At 41.7% G+C, this 22,786-nt stretch overlaps 1 pseudogene; it reads left to right on the top strand.

The window, feature by feature from the left end:
- The first annotated feature begins 7,922 nt into the window (after positions 1 to 7,922).
- Positions 7,923 to 11,431, top strand: LOC133097330 (elongation factor 2-like; annotated as a pseudogene).
- The last annotated feature ends 11,355 nt before the right edge of the window (positions 11,432 to 22,786 follow it).

The raw sequence follows: 22,786 nt of genomic DNA on the forward strand, positions 1-22,786 counted from the left end.
TATTCAGTAATTAATTTTAATTACTAACAGGTTGAGTACTGCATGTTTTCCAAAAGCAGTTTTCACACAAGCTGAGACCTGGCTATATTTTAACATTTCTGAATTCCAGTTCTCCGACTGCATTAAAAATCCATTAAGGGCTTCCCTGGTGGCGCAGTGGTTGAGAATCTGCCTGCCAATGCGGGGGACACGGGTTCGAGCCCTGGTCTGGGAAGATCCCACATGCTGCGGAGCAACTGGGCCCGTGAGCCGCAATTACTGAGCCTGCGCGTTTGGAGCCTGTGCTCCGCAACAAGAGAGGCCGCGATAATGAGAAGCCCGCGTACCGCGATGAGGAGTGGCCCCCACTTGCCTCAACTGGAGAAAGCCCTCGCACAGAAACGAAGACCCAACACAGCCATAAATAAATAAATAAATAAATAAATAAAAATTGTATAACTTTAAAAAAAAAAAAATCCATTAAGATGGTTGAAAGGGAGGATTAACCAAGATGGCGGAGTAGAAGGACGTGCTCTCACTCCCTCTTGCGAGAGCACCAGAATCACAACTGGCTGCTGGACAATCATCGACAGGAAGACACTGGACTTCACCAAGGAGGATACCCCACGTCCAAGGACAGAGGAGAAGCCACAGTGAGACGGTAGGAGGGGCGCAATCAGAGTAAAATCAAATCCCATAACTGCTGGGTGGGTGACTCACAGACTGGCGAGCACTTATACCACAGAAGTCCACCCACTGGAGTGAACGTTCTGAGCCCCACGTCAGGCTTCCCAACGTGGGGGTCCGGCAACGGGAGGAGGAATTCATAGAGAATCAGACTTTGAAGCCTAGTGGGAATTGATTGCAGGACTTCGACAGGACTGGGGGAAACAGAGAACCCACTCTTGGAGGGCGTACACAAAATAGTGTGTGCATCGGGACCCAGGGGAAGGAGCAGTGACCCTGGGGGAGACTGAACCAGACATAACTGCTGGTGTTGGGGGGTCTCCTGCAGAGGCGGGGGCTGGCTCTGTTTCACCGTGGGGACAAGGACACTGGCAGCGGAGGTTCTGGGAAGTACTCCTTGGTGTGAGCCCTCCCAGAGTCTGCCATTAGCCCCACCAAAGAGCCTGGGTAGGCTCCAGTGTTGGGTTGCCTCAGGCAAAACAACCAACAGGGAGGGAACCCAGCCCCACCCAGCAACAGTCAAGTGGATTAAAGTTTTACAGAGCTCTGACCGCCACAGCAACAGTCAGCTCTACCCACCTCCAGAGCCTCCCATCAAGCCTCTTAGATAGCCTCAACCACCAGAGGGCAGACAGCAGAAGCAAGAAAAACTACAGTCCTGCAGCCTGTGGAACAGAAACCACATTTACAGAAAGATACACCAGATGAAAAGGCAGAGGGCTATATACCAGATGAAGGAACAAGAAAAAACCCCAGAAAAACAACTAAATGAAGTGGAGATAGGCAACCTTCCAGAAAAAGAATTCAGAATAATGATAGTGAAGATGATCCAGGACCTTGGAATAAGAATGGAGGCAAAGATCGAGAAGATGCAAGAAATGATTAACAAAGACCTAGAAGAATTAAAGAACAAACAAACAGAGATGACCAATACAATAACTGAAATGAAAACTACACTAGAAGGAATCAATAGTAGAATAACTGAGGCAGAAGAACGGATAAGTGACCTGGAAGACAGAATGGTGGAATTCACTGCTGCGGAACAGACTAAAGAAAAAAGACTGAAAAGAAATGAAGACAGCCTAAGAGACCTCTGGGACAACATTAAACGCAACAACATTCGCATTATAGGGGTCCCAGAAGGAGAAGAGAGAGAGAAAGGACCAGAGAAAATATTTGAAGAGATTAGAGTCGAAAACTTCCCTAACATGGGAAAGGAAATAGCCACCCAAGTCCAGGAAGCGCAGAGAGTCCCATACAGGATAAACCCAAGGAGAAGCACGCCGAGACACATAGTAATCAAAGTGGCAAAAATTAAAGACAAAGAAAAATTATTGAAAGCAGCAAGGGAAAAACAACAAATAACATACAAGGGAACTCCCATAAGGTTAACAGCTGATTTCTCAGCAGAAACTCTACAAGCCAGAAGGGAGTGGCATGATATACTTCAAGTGATGAAAGGGAAGAACCTACAACCAAGATTACTCTACCCGGCAAGGATCTCATTTAGATTTGATGGAGAAATCAAAAGCTTTACAGACAAGCAAAAGCTAAGAGAATTCAGCACCACCAAACCAGCTCTACAACAAATGTTAAAGGAACTTCTCTAAGTGGGAAACACAAGAGAAGAAAAGGACCTACAAAAACAAACCCAAAACAATTAAGAAAATGGTCATAGGAACATACATATCGATAATTACCTTAAACGTGAATGGATTAAATGCTCCAGCCAAAAGACACAGGCTTGCTGAATGGATACAAAAACAAGACCCATATATATGCTGTCTACAAGAGACCCACTTTAGACCTAGGGACACATACAGACTGAAAGTGAGGGGATGGAAAAAGATATTCCATGCAAATGGAAATCAAAAGAAAGCTGGAGTAGCTATACTCATATCAGATAAAATAGACTTTAAAATAAAGAATGTTACAAGAGACAAGGAAGGACACTACATAATGATCAAGGGATCAATCCAAGAAGAAGATATAACAATTATAAATATATATGCACCCAACATAGGAGCACCTCATTACATAAGGCAATTGCTAACAGCTATAAAAGAGGAAATTGATAGTAACACAATAATAGTGGGGGACTTTAACACCTCACTTACACCAATGGACAGATCATCCAAAATGAAAATAAATAAGGAAACAGAAGCTTTAAATGACACAATAGACCAGATAGATTTAATTGATATTTATAGGACATTCCATCCAAAAACAGCAGATTACACGTTCTTCTCAAGTGCGCACGGAACATTCTCCAGGATAGATCACATCTTGGGTCACAAATCAAGCCTCAGTAAATTTAAGAAAATTGAAATCATATCAAGCATCTTTTCTGACCACAACGCTATGAGATTAGAAATGAATTACAGGGGAAAAAGCATAAAAAACACAAACACATGGAGGCTAAACAATACGTTACTAAATAACCAAGAGATTACTGAAGAAATCAAAGAGGAAATCAAAAAATACCTAGAGACAAATGACAATGAAAACACGACAACCCAAAACCTGTGGGATGCTGCAAAAGCAGTTCTAAGAGGGAAGTTTATAGCTATACAAGCCTACCTAAAGAAACAAGAAAAATCTCAAGTAAACAATCTAACCTTACACCTAAAGAAACTAGAGAAAGAAGAACAAACAAAACCCAAAGTTAGCAGAAGGAAAGAAATCATAAAGATCAGAGCAGAAATAAATGAAATAGAAACAAAGAAAACAATAGCAAAGATCAATAAAACTAAAAGCTGGTTCTTTGAGAAGATAAACAAAATTGATAAGCCATTAGCCAGACTCATCAAGAAAAAGAGGGAGAGGACTCATATCAATAAAATCAGAAATGAAAAAGGAGAAGTTACAACAGACACCGCAGAAATACAAAGCATCCTAAGAGACTACTACAAGCAACTTTATGCCAATAAAATGGACAACCTGGAAGAAATGGACAAATTCTTAGAAAGGTATAACCTTCCAAGACTGAACCAGGAAGAAGCAGAAAATATGAACAGACCAATCACAAGTAATGAAATTGAAACTGTGATTAAAAATCTTCCAACAAACAAAAGTCCAGGACCAGATGGCTTCACAGGTGAATTCTATCAAACATTTAGAGAAGAGCTAACACCTATCCTTCTCAAACTCTTCCAAAAAATTGCAGAGGAAGGAACACTCCCAAACTCATTCTATGAGGCCACCATCACCCTGATACCAAAACCAGACAAAGACACTACAAAAAAAGAAAATTACAGACCAATATCACTGATGAATATCGATGCAAAAATCCTCAACAAAATACTAGCAAACAGAATCCAACAACACATTAAAAGGATCATACACCACGATCAAGTGGGATTTATCCCAGGGATGCAAGGATTCTTCAATATACGCAAATCAATCAATGTGATACACCATATTAACAAATTGAAGAATAAAAACCATATGATCATCTCAATAGATGCAGAAAAAGCTTTTGACAAAATTCAACACCCATTTATGATAAAAACTCTCCAGAAAGTAGGCATAGAGGGAACCTACCTCAACATAATAAAGGCCATATATGACAAACCCACAGCAAACATCATTCTCAACGGTGAAAAACTGAAAGCATTTCCTCTAAGATCAGGAACGAGACAAGGATGTCCACTCTCACCACTATTATTCAACATAGTTCTGGAAGGCCTAGCCACGGCAATCAGAGAAGAAAAAGAAATAAAAGGAATACAAATTGGAAAAGAAGAAGTAAAACTGTCACTGTTTGCAGATGACATGATACTATACATAGAGAATCCTAAAACTGCCACCAGAAAACTGCTAGAGCTAATTAATGAATATGGTAAAGTTGCAGGATACAAAATTAATGCACAGAAATCTCTTGCATTCCTATACACTAATGATGAAAAATCTGAAAGAGAAATTATGGAAACACTCCCATTTACCATTGCAACAAAAAGAATAAAATACCTAGGAATAAACCTACCTAGGGAGACAAAAGACCTGTATGCAGAAAACTATAAGACACTGATGAAAGAAATTAAAGATGATACCAACAGATGGAGAGATATACCATGTTCTTGGATTGGAAGAATCAACATTGTGAAAATGACTATACTACCCAAAGCAATCTACAGATTCAATGCAATCCCTATCAAATTACCAATGGCATTTTTTACGGAGCTAGAAAAAATCATCTTAAAATTTGTATGGAGACACAAAAGACCCCGAATAGCCAAAGCAGTCTTGAGGGAAAAAAACGGAGCTGGAGGAATCAGACTCCCTGACTTCAGACTATACTACAAAGCTACAGTAATCAAGACAATATGGTACTGGCACAAAAACAGAAACATAGATCAATGGAACAAGATAGAAAGCCCAGAGATAAACCCACGCACCTATGGTCAACTAATCTATGACAAAGGAGGCAAAGATATAGGATGGAGAAAAGACAGTCTCTTCAATAAGTGGTGCTGGGAAAACTGGACAGCTACATGTAAAAGAATGAAATTAGAATACTCCCTAACACCATACACAAAAATAAACTCAAAATGGATTACTGACCTAAATGTAAGACTGGACACTATAAAACGCTTAGAGGAAAACATAGGAAGAACACTCTTTGACATAAATCACAGCAAGATCTTTTTTGATCCACCTCCTAGAGTAATGGAAATAAAAACAAAAATAAACAAGTGGGACCTAATGAAACTTCAAAGCTTTTGCACAGCAAAGGAAACCATAAACAAGACGAAAAGACAACCCTCAGAATGGGAGAAAATATTTGCAAACGAATCAACGGACAAAGGATTAATCTCCAAAATATATAAACAGCTCATTCAGCTCGATATTAAAGAAACAAACACCCCAATCCAAAAATGGGCAGAAGACCTAAATAGACATTTCTCCAAAGAAGACATACAGACGGCCACGAAGCACATGAAAAGATGCTCAACATCACTAATTATTAGAGAAATGCAAATCAAAACTACAATGAGGTATCACCTCACACCAATTAGAATGGGCATCATCAGAAAATCTACAAACAACAAATGCTGGAGAGGGTGTGGAGAAAAGGGAACCCTCTTGCACTGTTGGTGGGAATGTAAATTGATACAGCCACTATGGAGAACAGTATGGAGGTTCCTTAAAAAACTAAAAATAGAATTACCATATGACCCAGCAATCCCACTACTGGGCATATACCCAGAGAAAACTGTAATTCAAAAAGACACATGCACCCGAATGTTCATTGCAGCACTATTTACAATAGCCAGGTCATGGAAGCAACCTAAATGCCCATCAACAGACGAATGGATAAAGAAGATGTGGTACATATATACAATGGAATATTACTCAGCCATAAAAAGGAACGAAATTGAGTCATTTGTTGAGACGTGGATGAATCTAGAGACTGTCATACAGAGTGAAGTAAGTCAGAAAGAGAAAAACAAATATTGTATATTAACGCATGTATGTGGAACCTAGAAAAATGGTACAGATGAGCCGGTTTGCAGGGCAGAAGTTGAGACACAGATGTAGAGAACAGACATATGGACACCAAGGGGGGAAAACTGCGGTGGGGTGGGGATAGTGGTGTGCTGAATTGGGCGATTGGGATTGACATGTATACACTGATGTGTATAAAATTAATGACTAATAAGAACCTGCAGTATAAACAAACAAACAAAACAACTAATACTAAACTTTCATTGGGTTATTTGTATGGAAATATGTTAATATAAATGTTTCAGACATTACATGAAATTTCTAAAAATCTTATATGTTCTGGTATAATGTTATAAGTCATAATCCTAGTTATTACTTTAAAATGTATATCTCAGAAATAACTAATTTTCTTGTCAACTGCATTATTATGAACTTTCATCAAATCTTTAACCGTGGTCATTTTTAAGTCTTTTGTCATTTACAGACAGTTCTGGATGTACTCTGATGCTTTTGTAAATATGTTCCTATAAAAGGGTTTCATCTTCAGGAAATTCATGGAAAAGACTCTGACAAGTACAGGTTTCTGGTACCTGACTGTACTGCTGAACTGAATGAATAAGCATTTTCAGAACTCTAATGAAAAACTGATGAGCTCATAAAAGTGCTAACAAAAGATCAAGATGAAAAAAAAAAAAATTAATTACATGGGACTGAGTGAACTGATGAGGATGAGTATAATTTTTGTGACTTTCTGGTTGAATTTAAAAAAAGAAAAAATCCCACAAGAACTCAGAGGCAAAGAATATACAAATCAATTTTCACTGCAAAGTAAAGGAGCTGTTGCAGTGGAGGATTACTGGACTGAATGTCAATATTATGACATAGTATGAGTGTGTTTCATGTTTGGTAATTGCAATCATTGTTGCTTTTGTTGTGGTCATCCATGTACAATGCTTGGTGTCAGTCTATTTATCTCTTGTAAAAATAAAATACAGTGTGTGTGAAAAAAAAAAAAAAAAAAAAGATGGTTGAAAGGAACTGAATTCTAGATTTATGCATCCAAAAGGGGCCTTCAAAGGTCCCTTATAACCCTTCTTAGGTAACACCATGCCTTGATCTTCTCCATTTGAGCATCTACTTCTCCAAAAGTAAATATCCTGGATAATCTATCCTTTCTTCATATTGACTGACCACAAAATTGTTGTATTCAGAGGCTTAAATTTCAATGAAAAGGGAAGTACTGAATGGTAAATGGCTCTCCAGTTGTAGAAACGGGCCCCCTCCTTATCCTGTGTTAGCTGCGTGGTCCTAGAGAGACCCTGAACCCCTAAATACCCCTAGATTCCTTTCCTTCAAAACTTACTCCCCTAAATATCCACTGAACTACCCCCATTTTCCCAGTGAACAGCCAGACTCTACTTATATTTTACAATGATCCTCTGGAGTAATTTCTGTGTTCTTGGCTGCCCATCAGTCATTTCACTTATAGGGCATCAAGCTAGTCCCATCTGTTCCCCACTTAGTACTGAAGAAGCTGTGGTCTTTTGGGGTTAACTTCCCAGCACTCTGTTCAGAGACTGTGTCAATGGTGTTTACAAGTTTTCCTCCCACCTACTTTGTGGGACCCACACTTGCAATGAACCCAGGTTGCTGGACCTTGATGACCTTTGGGTTTCAGTTATGGGGGCCTCTTTTGAAATAACAGCAACGCTGCCAAAAAAAAAAAAGACAGGAGCAGCTTTTTAGGCAATACTCTTCATTTAGTCAGGACTCACCCTCACTGGAAAAGAACTTTCTAGAGACTCCACATGAAGGTAAAAGTTAATTTTCTAAGTTGTCAGTTTAAGCTTTTTGTTCTTTAATAAGGACTATTACCCATGGCCAATGGCACTGAAATTCATTCCCCTCTTTCTCTCTCTTTTGTTCTTTCTTGTTTTCCTGTCTTTAAAAAAAACACAAAAAACAAAACAAAACAAAACAAAAAAACAGCCACTTTCTTCTTTCTTCCCTGGACAGCAAGATGCCACTCATTGCTTTACTTCAGGACCTAACTCTCCATCTATCAGCTTCCTGTACATCCAAAAGCTAGGTAATGAACTGCCTTCCTTTTTGAGAAATTTCTAACATCAGCTGGTTAATATCTACAGACTTCTGTGTCCTGCCCCCACCCCCTGACACAACCCTGGTATCTAAAGCATAGCAGATAAAAGACTTTCTATTCCTTGATATCCAAATTGGGAACATGAGCCTCAGTTGAGATGTTGTTGCACAGTGCTGGGTTATAACCGTCACTGTCACAATTTCAAGTCACCTGTCAAAATTCAGCTGCTCCAATTTCATGATGTTGCCCTGCAGAGGGCCAGAAACCAAGGGTAGATGGCTCAGCCTCTTAGAAAATGCTTGTAAAATGACCAGAGAATGAGAGATTTTAAAGTGTGTTTCAAATTTCTAAATAAAGGAAAATCTCCTGACACACATCAGGGACAGTTTATTGTCCCAGTGAACTAATAGCAGCTAGAGTACCATCTGTTGCAGTTTGATAGCAGGACTGTTTCTGCAACCTCTTGCATTTCCCATACTCAGTTTCTCCTCAGCTTCCCTCTGCAAATAAAAATTTCAGGGATTTCCAAAAGCCCAAGCCTGTCCAGAGAGCCCCACAAGCTTTTAATCTCCTATAGCACTTAGCATCTGTACCACTCATTGACTGCATAAAATACTTCAGGATACAGAGAAACCTTAAGATTATCCACCTCTATTCCCATCTGATGCTGGTATCTTTCCTTGTTCCCCACTCAGGGACCAACGACCCCTAGGCATGAGGAATTGACTCCTTCCTTAATGCTTTATTATGATTAATCTCTTTATTATAAAAACATATATACACAGTAGAAAATTAAGGGGGGAGAAAAGAGAGAGATACTAAAAATAAACTCTCCCCATAATCACCACACTCAGAAAAAAATTTGGTCACCAAACAGTATTAGAGTGTTATTCCATTATAATAATAAATTACTTATATAAATACGTATTATTGGGCTGTAATAAACATTTTTCTGACTAAATCTTTGTGTGTGGCCATGAATATTTTTTGAGATAGAGTCTTAGAAATAGAATTAATCAATCAAAATTTCAAGATGTCTAATAAGAGTAATCACAACAATACCATTAATATTAATGACAAATATTCCTAGAGCATACTGTCTGTCAGGTACTCTGTCACGTGCTTCACATTCACAACAATCTTAGATGGTAAATATTGTAGCACCCTCACTTTTAAAACGACGAAATTGAGGCTTGGAAACTTACTTGAGTTCTCTCAAAAGGTGTACCAGAAATATGACAGATGAGGGATTCAAACCCAGGTCTATTTCTACAAACCATGCTCTTTCCATTACACAAAATAAAGGAGGATTCCCTCGCTGTGCTACAATGACTAAATGACTAGTGTTTTTACTAAAGCAACTCAAGTTCAGTGAACCAAAGGATGCCATATTAGGAAAAGCCAAAAAGTCCTTAAATTCAATCCTCATCTGATCTGTGAGTCATCCCCTCAACACTGTCTACAAGGATCACTTTATTTATCTACGTTTAAAGACAGTAAACTCTCTTTCTAAATATTTCACCTTTGGACTACTCTAACAATTAGAAAATTCATTTTTATTCTGAACTGAAAATTATTCCCTTTTAGCCACCAACCACCAGTCTAGGTCTAGACCACAAGGCCACAAAGACATTATCCCTCCTCCCTGTGAGGTGACAGCCCTTTGCAAGTGTCATTCAATCCCCATGCCCTACTCAGGTCTTTTTCAAGCCCAGGATTTCTTTAACTTTTCTTCCTTAGACCACTGAGCATCCTCACCACTGGGAAAACTTCCGCTGACTATGTTCCAGGCTGTGTATTTTTTCAACAAGGCTGGGCACCAGCTGAGACACCAGAAGTGCCATCAAGTGTCGGCCACCAAGAATCTGTCTAGCATTATGTAAAGTCCATCGAGGACGTGCCTTGGGGGAACACTGTTGGCCTGTTGGGCATGGGCCAGTTCCTGGTGAAGACAGGCACCATCACCATCTTTGAGCACGCTCACAACATGCGGGTGATGAAGTTCAGCATGAGCCCGACTGTTGGGGTCACCACGGAGGCCAACAACTGGCTGACCTGCCCAAGCCAGTGGAGGGGCTGAAGAGGCCGGCCAAGGCGGTCCGCGTGCTACAACGCACCACTGAGGAATCGGGGAAGCACATTATCAGCGGGGTGGTGAGCAGCACCTGTGGGTCTGCCTGAAGGACCGGGAGAAGAACCACACCTGCATTCCCACCAAGAAATCCTAGCCGGTTGTGCAGTATCGCGAGACCGGCAGCGAGGAGTCTAACTTGCCGTGCCTGTCTTAGACCCCCAATGAGCACGATTGGCTGTACACGAAAGTACGGCCCTTTCTCGACTCCTTGGCCAAGGACACCGACCAGAGGTGTCCGCCCGCCAGGAGTTCAAGTAACAGGCCTCAAACTGGCCAAGAAGCATGAGTGAGACGTGGCCGAGGTCCGAAGCCTGCGGTGCTTTGGGCCCTCAAGCACCCGCCCCATCACCTCCCCGACATCACCAAGGGCGCGCAGTACCTCAACGAGATGGGGACAGCGTGGCGGCTGGCCTTCAGGGGGCGCTTCGACATTCGACATTCGCTACTTGACGCTGCACGTGGATCCATTCAGAGCTTCCCCACGCCCGGCGCTGCCTCTACGCCGCGCTGACCTCCTGCCCCGGCTCGTGGAGCCCCTCCACCTGTGGAGATCCGATGTCCGCAACAGGGCTTGGTGGCATCGAGGGGGTCCTGCACAGGAAGCGGGGCCACGTCTTAGAGGAGCCCCAGGTGGCCGGCACCCCCTTGCTTGTCGTGAAGGCCCTTCGACAAGTCCTTTGGCTTCACGGCCGACTTGAGGGCTCACACGAGCGGCCAGGCCTTCCCCTTCCTGGCACCTCCAGACCCTGCTCGCAGACCCCTTCGACCACACGAGCCGCCCCAGCCAGGCTGTGGGGGACACGCGGAAGCACACAGGCCTGAAGGAAGGCATCCCAGCCCCACACAACTTCCAGGACAGATTGGAAGCGGCATATTGCACTGCGCCTCCGCCGGGTCACGCCTCCTTGCGCAGCGCCCGCGTCCAGCCGGCGACCCACACAACCTCTAGCCTCTCGTTCTCCTCACGACGCCTCGCGAGACTGTCCAGACCCGAGATGCTCCGCCTGCCAACCTTCTGGGGCCCAGTTGGTGCCATCGCTCATGGTGGACGTTTGATGATGTTTCTTTTCATATCTATTTAAAGGTTTCGGAGCAACAGAAATGCCTTCGCAGCAGGTACTTATTTGGCAGGTGGAGGTGGGGGAGGGGAGGGGACACCCAACACTTTTTTTTTTCATTTCTTTAGAGGGGAACTCAATGTCCCCCCAAAAAATTTAAAATAAACACATGAAGAGGTTTATTTGGGTAAGTGGCCTCTTGTGGATTTTCTCCCAGAAAGGGGGGAAGGAACAAGTGGGTAGACGTTCTCTTTGGACAGAAACTAGAAGGCAGGAAATCTTGTGCCATGTCACCATGAGCATCTTCAGCTGTATTAGTGTCGTTGGAATAAAATTCGATATGGTGGTGACAAAAAAAAAAATCTGTCTATGGTTGAGAAATAAGTAAATAGGCAACATGGCATGATAAGTGAAACTACTGACATGTACAGAAGGTTCTAAGATAGCACAGAGAAGGGAGTGATTAACTCTGTGGGGATGGAGTCATTCATTCCTTCATTCCATAAACATTTCCTGAATACATACTATGTGCTGCAATGAGCAAAAACCTGGATAAATACATTTTCCAGCAAAGAGAAAAAGAGACATTTCAGGAAGAGGAGATCATATGCATGTATAGCTGCCTAAGAGATCATGGTGGGTTTGAAGAACTGTGCGGCATTCCAAATTGGGGAGAATAAAATTTGCAGGAAAAAAGCAGCAGATGAGGCTGAAGTATGCAATAACTCATACTATGCATTGAGTGCAACACTTCATAATATGCATAAGTAAACAGCATAAGTAAATTTTGTGGAGGTACAAACCCCAGAGAGTGTTTGTGTATATTAGGTAAAGTCTGAAACTGCTAGTAGCCTGTGACCCTCTTGAGAAGGTGGGGCGGCAGTCAGAGGACACAGGGAATCACCTTACTCTCCCTCAGGCTGGAGGACCCTCAGCTGGTTGTGGCTCTTCCCCACCCAGCAGTCCATCATGGGACAGAACAGGTGTCATCAGATGTAGCATGCCTACCTCTCCTGATACTTTCTCACCTTCCCTAGATTCCACTGGGAGAAGATTTCAATCACTTTTTTCCTGAAAGATTCATGTATGACCCAAAGAAGCAGAGGGTTAAGGGCAGAAACAGAAATTGTAGCTTTAAAAAAAAAAAAAAAGCTAACATTCTATTTATTTCTCAAAAGGGGAATAAGTCATCCATGTTTGGGGGCTTCTAGAAAGAATCTCCACGAAGGCGTCTTACCTTCCTAACCTTCCTCTCTCTCCTTATCTTCGAGTCTTCCCCTCTTCTATTTGGACCCCACTCTTCCCTATCTCCCCTTCCCCTTTCTATCACTCCCTATGATTCCTGCCAGGATGTAGAGTCCTGGTGCCAGCCAGTTGTTGAGTCTGGAATATTCTGCAACCTCTGGTTTCAGCTGGATGCCAGTGGAGGTTTTCTCTGATCCCCCGTCTGTAAAATTGTTCTATAGGGTACATTCTCCTGTGAAAGGACTTACGCTGAGGGGGCTTCACCTCCAAAGGGCCTGCCTCCAGATTGCCTTCTGACGTTCCTTAAAGGCAAACAAACTTCGTCTGTGAAAGAAGTAGTTACTTCCAAAGATTACCTTGTCTAGTCTATATAGGGAGCATGTTCTCTTGTTAATATAGCTTTAACCCTGCTCCTTTTGAATTAGTAACACTAGACCTCTCCCCAGGCCTGGTATTCATTAAGGCTTTCTACATTAACTGAAAAATCACTCTACTTGGGTCACCTGAGACAATGGAACTGTACTCAAATAGTTTCTTCCTCATTGTCAGGTTTCTTACTGATACAAGTCTAGGAGGGGTGTGTGTGTGTGTTTGTTGAGTAGGGTAGGATGGGGTGTTCACTTTTTCTTCAGCTGATATGTAAATGTTTATTTGAAATTTGACAAATAATCACATTTCTCTATATCCATTGAGGACAGAAAAACCAGAAAGAGGCTTGCATTGTCAAAAGAGATTCAGTAAAGCACTTAGCACCAGGAAACACACGTGCAATACTTGGAGGCTATCATTATTCTTACAAAAGGTGCATCGCCTTCGGATCTCTAGGTAGAACCTGCCTCCACCTGGCTTAGCTGGGGTTTGTGGTTCCTCCTGGGAAAGGGGATTGAAGCCAGTTACCTCTCAGTGCAGCCCTGAACCTTAGATTCTAACGGGGGACACAGTTGCAGCTTTTTCTTTTTTTATCCAATCCAGGATTTTAATGTTTTCTTTTACTACCTAGATCACCCCCCCAGATGCAACATTCTTTTCAAAGTATTGAAGCTAAGGCAGGAAGGACACACAGTTTATACCCTTTGGTTTCTAGATGAATTAATCATCTATTTCTGCAGTCATTGGTGGGAGCACCTCAAAGCAGCCCCATTCTCTGAGTCAGGACTACTGGTGCTTATAGTAACAAGTGGAAACACAAGACTACACAGAGATGTCACTTGCCAGAGTGAAATAACTGGAAAAAATCCAGAACTGCTTCTTTAGGTCACTGTTCTTCCTGAATCACTGCTTGTTTTATTCCCTAAACAGTGGAGCTTAATTTGTTTTTCAAAGTGAAGGAGTTTCCTTTAATCCAGCAATCCCACTTTGGGGGATTTGACAGAAATAAAATAATGGTGTGTGTAAAAATTGTTTAATGTTACAGTATTTATAGGGTCAAATTTTAAAAGTAAATTTTTCTTTCTTTCCCATTATTTTGCTGGTTACTATGGGCGCATATTTATCCTTTTAGATTTGGAAAGGAAAGAATGTAGAATAGAACTTGATTTGTTTTCATTGTGAGGAGAGCAGGGGTGATCGGGGGGTAAAAAAGCACTTCAAGATGACATTATGACCCAGTGGACTAGTTATTGTTTATTGTCTAACTTGGCCATTTATAACAGGCTAATATGTACCAGAACTAGCAGCATTAGGTAATATCTGATACCATGCAAGTCTTTGTTTTCCTTTGGACAAGGAAGAAGGTTCTTTGGTTAATAATTCAGAACCTCAGGAAAACAGTTTCAAAACCAAACTGTCATACTACCAGCTCCCAGCACATTTATGTTCCAAGTATATTCAGGTCAGGCTGTCAAAGATTTATTGAGCAACTATTATGTGTCAGGCAGGTGCTAGTAAGAGACGGGGCAATGAAAATGAACTACACATTGCTCAACTGTCAAGGTACTCAGTCTAATTGGGTGGAGATAGGGAGGGTGGCAGACACATAAATGAGGAGGATAATGCTGGTGATGATGACTTTTGGTGCGATGTACTTTTATGGAGAGAAGAGCATCATTGGTCACTGGACTTGCGGAAATAAAGGCGTGGGGATGTGTGGATGAGCCTGTGAACATTTGGTATTATCAGGGTAGGAAGTGTCAGATAATGGGAGACAGTTGATGCAACTGGGAAAACTAGTTGTGCCCAGATAGCAGAAGACCTTACATGGTTTTGTGGAATTTGGAGGTATTTGGAGGGGTTTTTTTTTTCCTGCAGGCAATGAGGAGCCATGAAAAAGCTTTCCAAAGGAGAGTGATATGGTCAGATTTGCATTTCAGTTAGATCACTCCAGTCTCAGACAGGCATATGTGCAAAGGCAGAGAGTACAGGCAGGTGACAGAGGAATAGTCTCAATGAGAGATGGTGGGGCCGGCATGTGGGCAGTGATACAGAGATGGAGAGGAAGGATGACTTTGAGAGAGATTTAGACTAAAATAGGTAAGATTAAGTAATTGATTAGATGTGGGGGTGAATGAGAACGAAGTTAACTCCTAGGGTTTTGGTTTGGATGTCTGGGTGGTTGAAGATAAATAATAGAAGACGACAAGTGCATCAGGAGGAGGAAGATAAGTTTAGTTTTAGAAAAGTCTAGAATGACTATGAGGTATACAAATAGAGGTGTCTTGTAAGCAGTTGGCCATGTAAATCTGGGACTCAGGAGAGAAGTCAGGGCTGGAGCTATGAACTTGGAAATCACAGAATATACTTGCCTGGTTGGATCTAGGAGTCACATACCTTATGGGCCAGGCACTGCACTTAACTCTGGGTATACAACAGATGCACAAAACAATTCTTGGTTCTTGTCCTCAAAGAGTTAACCATTTAGTGGGGGAGACAGACATTAATCAAAAAAGTCACATAAACATATCATTGAAAATTGTGCTTTTGCTTAGTGCAATAATGGAAAGGTGAAGCTACTACAAGATAGTTAAGAGAAGGACCTGATTTGCAGCTGGGGTCGTGGAAGTTCTCTCTAAGGAAATAACGTATGGGGGTAAAATCATGACCCATGGAAGAGTAGTAGACCAAGGATGGAACCCCAGGTAACACCAAATGTACAGACTGGGAAAGGAGAACTGAAAAGGAGGAAAAAGGCAGAAATATAGGTGGAAAAATAGAAAGAACTATTGCCATGGAAGACAAGGAAGGAGACAATTTCAAGAGAGAATGTTCCAACAATGTTAAATTTAGCACAGAAGACAAGTAACATAGGGCTAAAAAGACCCATTGATTACAAGTATGGAGGTCATTGGTAATCCTGACAAGCAGTTCATTGTACAATAGAATTAGAAGCCAGATTTTTGTGAGTCGAGGAGCGAATGAGAAGTAAGAAACTGTTAAGGGGAAGAGAGGACAGTGGTTAGAGTGGGATGAATCAAAGAACTGATTGATTTTAGGATCAGAGAAACTTTAACAGTGGGTTGAAATTATAAGAAAGAAGAATTAGGGTCCCAGAGGAAATGAGAAGGCTGGGATCACAAGAACAAGCAGAAGGAATAGCTGTGGTTTGGAGGAAGGCACTCTCTCCTTTTAGATTGGCTGGAAGAGGTAAAGGTGCATATGGATGTGGCTGTGTTTATAGAGGGGGACCTAGAATGTAGAATAGTTCCTCACCAAAGACCTCACTATTGTAGTGTATGAAGGAGACAGCTTCTCTGCTGAGAATGAGGGACCTGAGGAGAGTGGGGGTCACAGTAGTTGACCTGAGGGGAAAGGGAAAGAAGATGACAGGCGACAAGAAAAAGAGTTGAGCCGCTATGCTAACCCTGGCTTTGTAGTGGAGCCAGCCCACCTGGAGATGTGATTTTCTCCAACCTATCACTTAACAATCTGGGTACAGAAGGAAAGCCACATTGCAAATTTCAAGATTGAGTTTTGCCTGGTGGCTGTGGCATAAAAGCCAGGCTGCAGAAGAATTAAGAGATTGAGTGGAATTGTAGCTTAGGTCATCAACCATGTGGGTCAAGTCAAGGAAGGAAACAAGTGAGGCTAGAAGGGGGATGACTGGAATAATAGGCTGAGATTTAGGGTACAGAAGACACTAGGAAGCTAAAGAACAAGAGTTTTAAGAAAGGAGGTACATGATATTGGGGAGGACTTGGGGTTTTGTCAGAGAGTGGTTACCTAGGATTTCTAATATGGAATGGTTCCAAGCCAAAGATGGAGGTAGCTCCAGTAAAGTGGGGTTTACTGGAGTTGGGGCTAAGAAACTGAGGCTCAGGTGTTGGATGGCTCATCTACAGGGTCATTTGAACACATGGAATATCAGCAGGTAATGGGAAGGGGTGGAGAAGAAAGGAGCCAAAGGGTCAATGAACCTGTTAAGAGTGGCCAAGAGGGATTTCCCTGGTGGCGCAGTGGTTAAGAATTTGCCTGCCAATGCAGGGGACACGGGTTCAAGCCCTGGTCCGGGAAGATCCCACATGCTGCAGAGCAACTAAGCCCGTGCACCACAACTACTGAGCCTGCGCTCTAGGGCCTATGAGCTACAACTACTGAGCCCACGTGCCACAATTGCTGAAGCCCGTGCACCTAGAGCCTGTGCTCCACAACAAAAGAAGCCACCGCAATGAGAAGCGTGAGCACCGCAACGAAGAGTAGCCCCTGCTCGCCGCAACGAGAGAAAGCCCGTGTGCTGCAACGAAGACCCAATGCAGCCAAAAATAAATAAATAAAATAAATAAATTTATTAAAAAAAAAAAAAAGAGTGGCCAGGAGGCTGGTAGTTTTCAGTGATCAGAAGGCGTAGAAGAGGTACAGCCTAGTGGCAGGACCCTTAAAAGAGCTGAGATTTTTACCAATTGATGTAGGAGGAGTTTGAAGCAGCCTTGGTGTATTAATTTTCTAGAGCTGCCATAACAAAGTACCACGAACTGGGCAGAACAACAGAAATTTATTCTCACACAGTTCTAGAGGCCAGAAGTCCAAAATCCAGTTGTCAGTGGGGTTGGTTCCTTCTGGAGGCTCTGAAATGAATGTCTTTCATACTGCTCTCCTAGCTTCTGGTTGCCACTGGTAATCCTTGGCATTTCCTGGCTGATAGGTGCCTCCATCATCCATGGTGTTCTCTACTCTTGTGTCTTCACGTCTTATAAGGACATCAGACCGATTGGATTTAGGGCCCACGCTACTCCAGTATGACCTTATCTAATCTTAACTAATGCAATAACCCGATTTCCAAATGAGGTGGCATTCTGAGGTACTGGGGGTTGGGACTTCAACATATCTTTTAGGGGGACACAGTTCAACACTTGGACAATTGGAAAAGCCAATCCTATCACAAGAACGTGAATCACAGGAGAAACAGAACAATACACATCTTTGTTGGAGGGGGACGTAGCAGGCAGCAGCATCCTGAGGTTGGAGCCAACTTTCACTTAAAAAAATGAGAAAGAGTGGGGACTTCCCTGGTGGTCCAGTGGTTAAGAATCCGCCTTGCAACAGAGGGGATGTGGGTTTGATCCCTGGTCAGGGAACTAAGATCCCACATGCCGAGGGGCAACTAAGCCCACGTGCCACACCTACTGAGCCCGTGCACCAAAACTAGAGAGCCTGTGCACCACAACTAGAGAAGCCTGTGCGCCACAATGAAGATCCTGCGTGCCACAAATAAGACCTGACACAGCCAAATAATAAAATTAAAAAAATATATATGAAAAAGAGGGAAATCAGTGGGTGTTCCAGTGAGCATCAGGGAGAAGTGTGGGGCCCAGGAGAGCACCAAGAAGGAAGAGAATAAGAACATCAAAGGAGATGCCTAGTCAGGGGGCTCTACTGATGGGGTAATGGCTGAGGAGGCCAGAGATCTGCTTAGGGATTGGCTGTCCTCTGGCCCCAGAAGTAACTCCAGTCCTCATATGTGCACATGGCTGTGTGGAGGCTTTTGCATTGAAGGAGGAAGAGTGTATTAGAGCCAGCTTAGAGTTGCCAGAGGATCTTGCTTTAGAAAGGTCTGGGTGGTAACTGGCATGCATAAGTATAAAAATATGCCTTTCATGGAGAGGAGAGCATAGTGGCCAAAACCCCAGGTTTGGCATTGGACAACCCAGGATGAGACCAGGCCTCTCTGTCACTTAACAATCACTTAACTTCTCTGGGCCTCAGTTTCCGCCTCTGTAAAATGGGGCCATCCTATCTCCTAAATCAATTGTGGGAATTACCTGAGCTAATGTGTATATAACATCTAGAGCATGGCTTCACACATGGTAAATGCTCAATAAATGGCAGCCATTTTTTATATTATAAGATAACTTTTTATTTTTGCAATAATTGTACAAGGAATTCTTGTATATACCTTTTATATAAATTCACCAACTGCTTACATTTTCCTTTTTTTCTCCATTTGTTATACATGCATGTCTCTCTGTATACACACATTTCTATTTATATCTCTATTTCTATTTCTACTTATATCTCTATCTGTAATTTTCCTTTCCTAACTCTTTTGAGAGAATTTTGGAGACACCGTGCCCCTTTAGTCAATAATTCAATGTGTATTTCACAAGCACAAGGGTGTCCTCTTATAACCACACTGTGATTATCAAAACCAGGGAATTGGGGACTTCCATGGTGGCACAGTGGTTAAGAATCCGCCTGCCAGTGCAGGGGACATGGGTTTGATCCCTGGTCCGGGAAGACCCCATATGCCATGGAGCAACTAAGCCCATGTGCCACAACTACTGAGCCTGTGCTCTAGAGCCCGCGAGCTACAACTACTGAGCCCACGTGCCACAACTACTGAAGCCCGCACACCTAGAGCCCGTGCTCTGCAGCAAGAGAAGCCACCGCAATGAGAAGCTCGCACACTGCAAGAAAGAGTAGCCCCCAGTCGCGGCAACTAGAGAAAGCCCGCACGCAGCAACGAAGACCCAATGCAGCCAAAAATTTAAAAAAAAAAAAAAAAAAACAGGAAATTTAACCTGATACAATACTAATTATCAACAATCTATATTCTTTTTTTAAGACTTTATTTCTTTAGAGCAGTTTTAGGTTTACGGCAAAATTGAGAGGAAGGTACAGAGATTTCTTATATACCCCCGGTTCCCACACATGCATAACCTCCCCCATTATCAACATCACTTGCCAGAATGGTACATTATTTTTACTAAGAATTAATCCACATTGACACATCATAATCACCCAAAGTCCATAGTTTACCTTAGGGGTAATATTGTACATTCTGTGGATTTGGCAAATGTACAATAATATATATCCATCATTATAATATCATACAGAATATTTTCACTGCCTTAAAAATCCTCTTGTGTTCTGCCTGTTCATCTTTCCTCACCTCCACTCCTGGAAACCACTGATTTTTTTATTGGCTCCATGGTTTTACCTTTTCCAGAATGTCATATAGTTGGAATCATACAGTATGTAGCCTTTCTAGATTATCTTCTTTCACTTTGGTAATATCCATTTAAGGTTCTTCCATGTCTTTCATGACTTGACAGCTCATTAATTTTTAGCACTGAATAATATTCCATCTTCTGGAGGTACCACAGTTTATCCATCCAGCTACTGAAGGACATCTTGGTTGCTTCCAAGTTTTGGCAATTATGAATAAAGCTGCTATAAACATCATTTTGCAGGTTTTTGTGTAGACATAAGCTTTCAGCTTGTTTTGGGTAAAGACAAAGGAGCATGACTACTGGATTGTATGGTAAGAGTATGTTTAGTTTTATAAGAAACCACTAATCTGCCTTCCACAGTGGCTGTACCATTTTGTATTCCCAACAATGTAGGAGAGTTCCTGTTGTTCCACATCCCTCGCCAGCATTGGTGTTGTCAGTGTTCTGGATTTTGCCATTCCAATAGGTATGTGGTAACACCTCACTGTCATCTTAATTTGCATTTCCCTGATGATATATAATGTGGAGTATCGTCCATATTAAGTTTTCATCAATTGTCTAATAATATCTTTTATAACTATTTGGTTTTTCCCAGACCAAGGTCTAATCCTGTATCACACATTGCATTAGTTTTCATGTTTCTTTATTCCTCTTTAATCTGGAACAGTTTCTTAGCCTTTCTTTGTGCTATTTGGCCTTGATTTTTATGAAAAGCACAAGCCAGTTATTGTGTAGAATGTCCCATAGGTTGAATTTGCCTGATGGTCCCTCATAATTAGATTCAGGTTATTCATTTTTGTCAGGAAAACCAAAGAAGTAATGTTGTGTCCTTCTTGGTACATCACATCAGGAGGCACATGATGTTAGTTTGTCTGTTTTAGTGATTAACTTCGATCACTTAATTAATGGGAGACAGTCTTTTTATCTTATCATTGTTGTTGTTAAAAATATGAGGGGCTATGTTTTAATAGATTCTCTTTTTACTGCCAATTAAAGCATTATGTTTCCTGTGACCTTCATGGATCAGTACACCTGAATTTGGACTTTTTACCCTACTCACAGAGTAACCAAAACTGGAACAGAAAATGGTACTTCTGGGTGAACCAGAGGACATAGAACTGGGACTTGCTGAACCTGGTTCCATTAAAGGCCCAATTCCAGGATAACTGGTCTACATTTTTTTAAAAATCCCTTTCATATTCTACGTTTATTTTTGACTGAATTTATTTCTGAATTTATTTTGATTGCCTTGGTCTGCTCCCCCTGACAATTCAGGATTCTTCTCAGGGAATGCATAAAGCACAGAATGGTTTGAGATGAGGTTTGGGACTTTCATATCTTTCTCTTAGGAGCACTTAATTCAGTCGCTGTTGTTATTTCAGAGCCCCAACTCAAGGACTAAAGGAGTGATCTGGAGCTGTTTTGAGCCTTCAGTCTCTCAAGGGACATGGAGTTAGGCTCTGGGATCTGTGCTTCAAATATTGAAGAATTCTTAAAGTCATAATTCTTGAACAACAAGCAAAGGAAAACGTTAACCTTCAAGCTTTAATTTAGTGGTGCTGTGTACCATCGAGTGGGTGGAAGAAAGAAGACTCACCTTTAATTCAGATGAAATATGTGTGAGAAATAATTCATATCCATTCAAAAGGTCAGCTTTGTATCTCATGCCGAAGTTTTTCAGAAAAGGTAGCCCACTATATTCATTTGATTTTCCTGATTTTGCACATCTGACTCTACATTTGTTTTTACAGAGTACAGACTAATGCAAGCGCACTCTTCATTCCGTTCACTAACAATGAGAAAAGATTATAACTCATATAGCTCTCTCTGTATTACAGCAATAGCAAAACTGCCAAATATAGCCATGTCTAGCTATTATGAATATCTTTAAGCTTGGAGGCCATAGCCGCAATAGCTAGCACTATAATTAGCTGTTTAATCAGACTGGCTTGGAAAAACACACTGAGTACTATTATTGCACTGAATATCCAGTAGATGACTAATTGCTAACTTAAAAACTCAGAACCGTGACTCTGTAGAAAGTCTATAACAGTGTAAAATGCTTTCCAGTTGTTCATTAAGAATAAAATGGGCTTCTATTGCATGTCTCCAACCTACGAAATGTTAATGTTGAGGGTTTTATGCAGACCATGTTCATAAATTTACATATTGTGCCCATGAATTTAAATCCTAATAATTCAGCTTATTTAACTCCAATCACATCTTCTCCCTTAAAAGGCAGTATTTTACAAGCAGAATATAAATATATTCATTGACCAGTGATTACGTACATGACTTCCAAAATAAGGTGATTTGCGCATGTAGTCTGATAATTTTGTTGAGGTGCTGACATGATTTTCTATTTCCCCCAACTCACTCACTATAATATTTTGGTGTGAACATATACCTGTTACAGAGATTTCAATCTGCTTTTCATCTTATGCCTCAGGCTCAAAAGGCAGCCTGAGGTATGTGGTGGTGTCTGCTACTCAACCAGCTTTGATGCTCTATCCAAAGGGAAAGGATCCCCACACAACTCATGGGTCACTTTGGTACTGGTGACACCTCTCCTCTGAAAGGGGCTGAGCCCATGCCAAACTGGTCCTTTGAGAAGCTTATAACGGATACTTTACCAGGGATTGCTACTACTTCCCAGTAGGCTCTTGCCACCAGTCGGGAATTCCAGATCAGGTGATGGCCTTCCTATTTAAATTTCCTTACAATTTCAAGTTGGTGAAATATGATTATCCTT

The sequence above is a fragment of the Eubalaena glacialis genome, chromosome 9, assembly GCF_028564815.1.
Source record: "Eubalaena glacialis isolate mEubGla1 chromosome 9, mEubGla1.1.hap2.+ XY, whole genome shotgun sequence".
NCBI lineage: Eukaryota > Metazoa > Chordata > Mammalia > Artiodactyla > Balaenidae > Eubalaena > Eubalaena glacialis.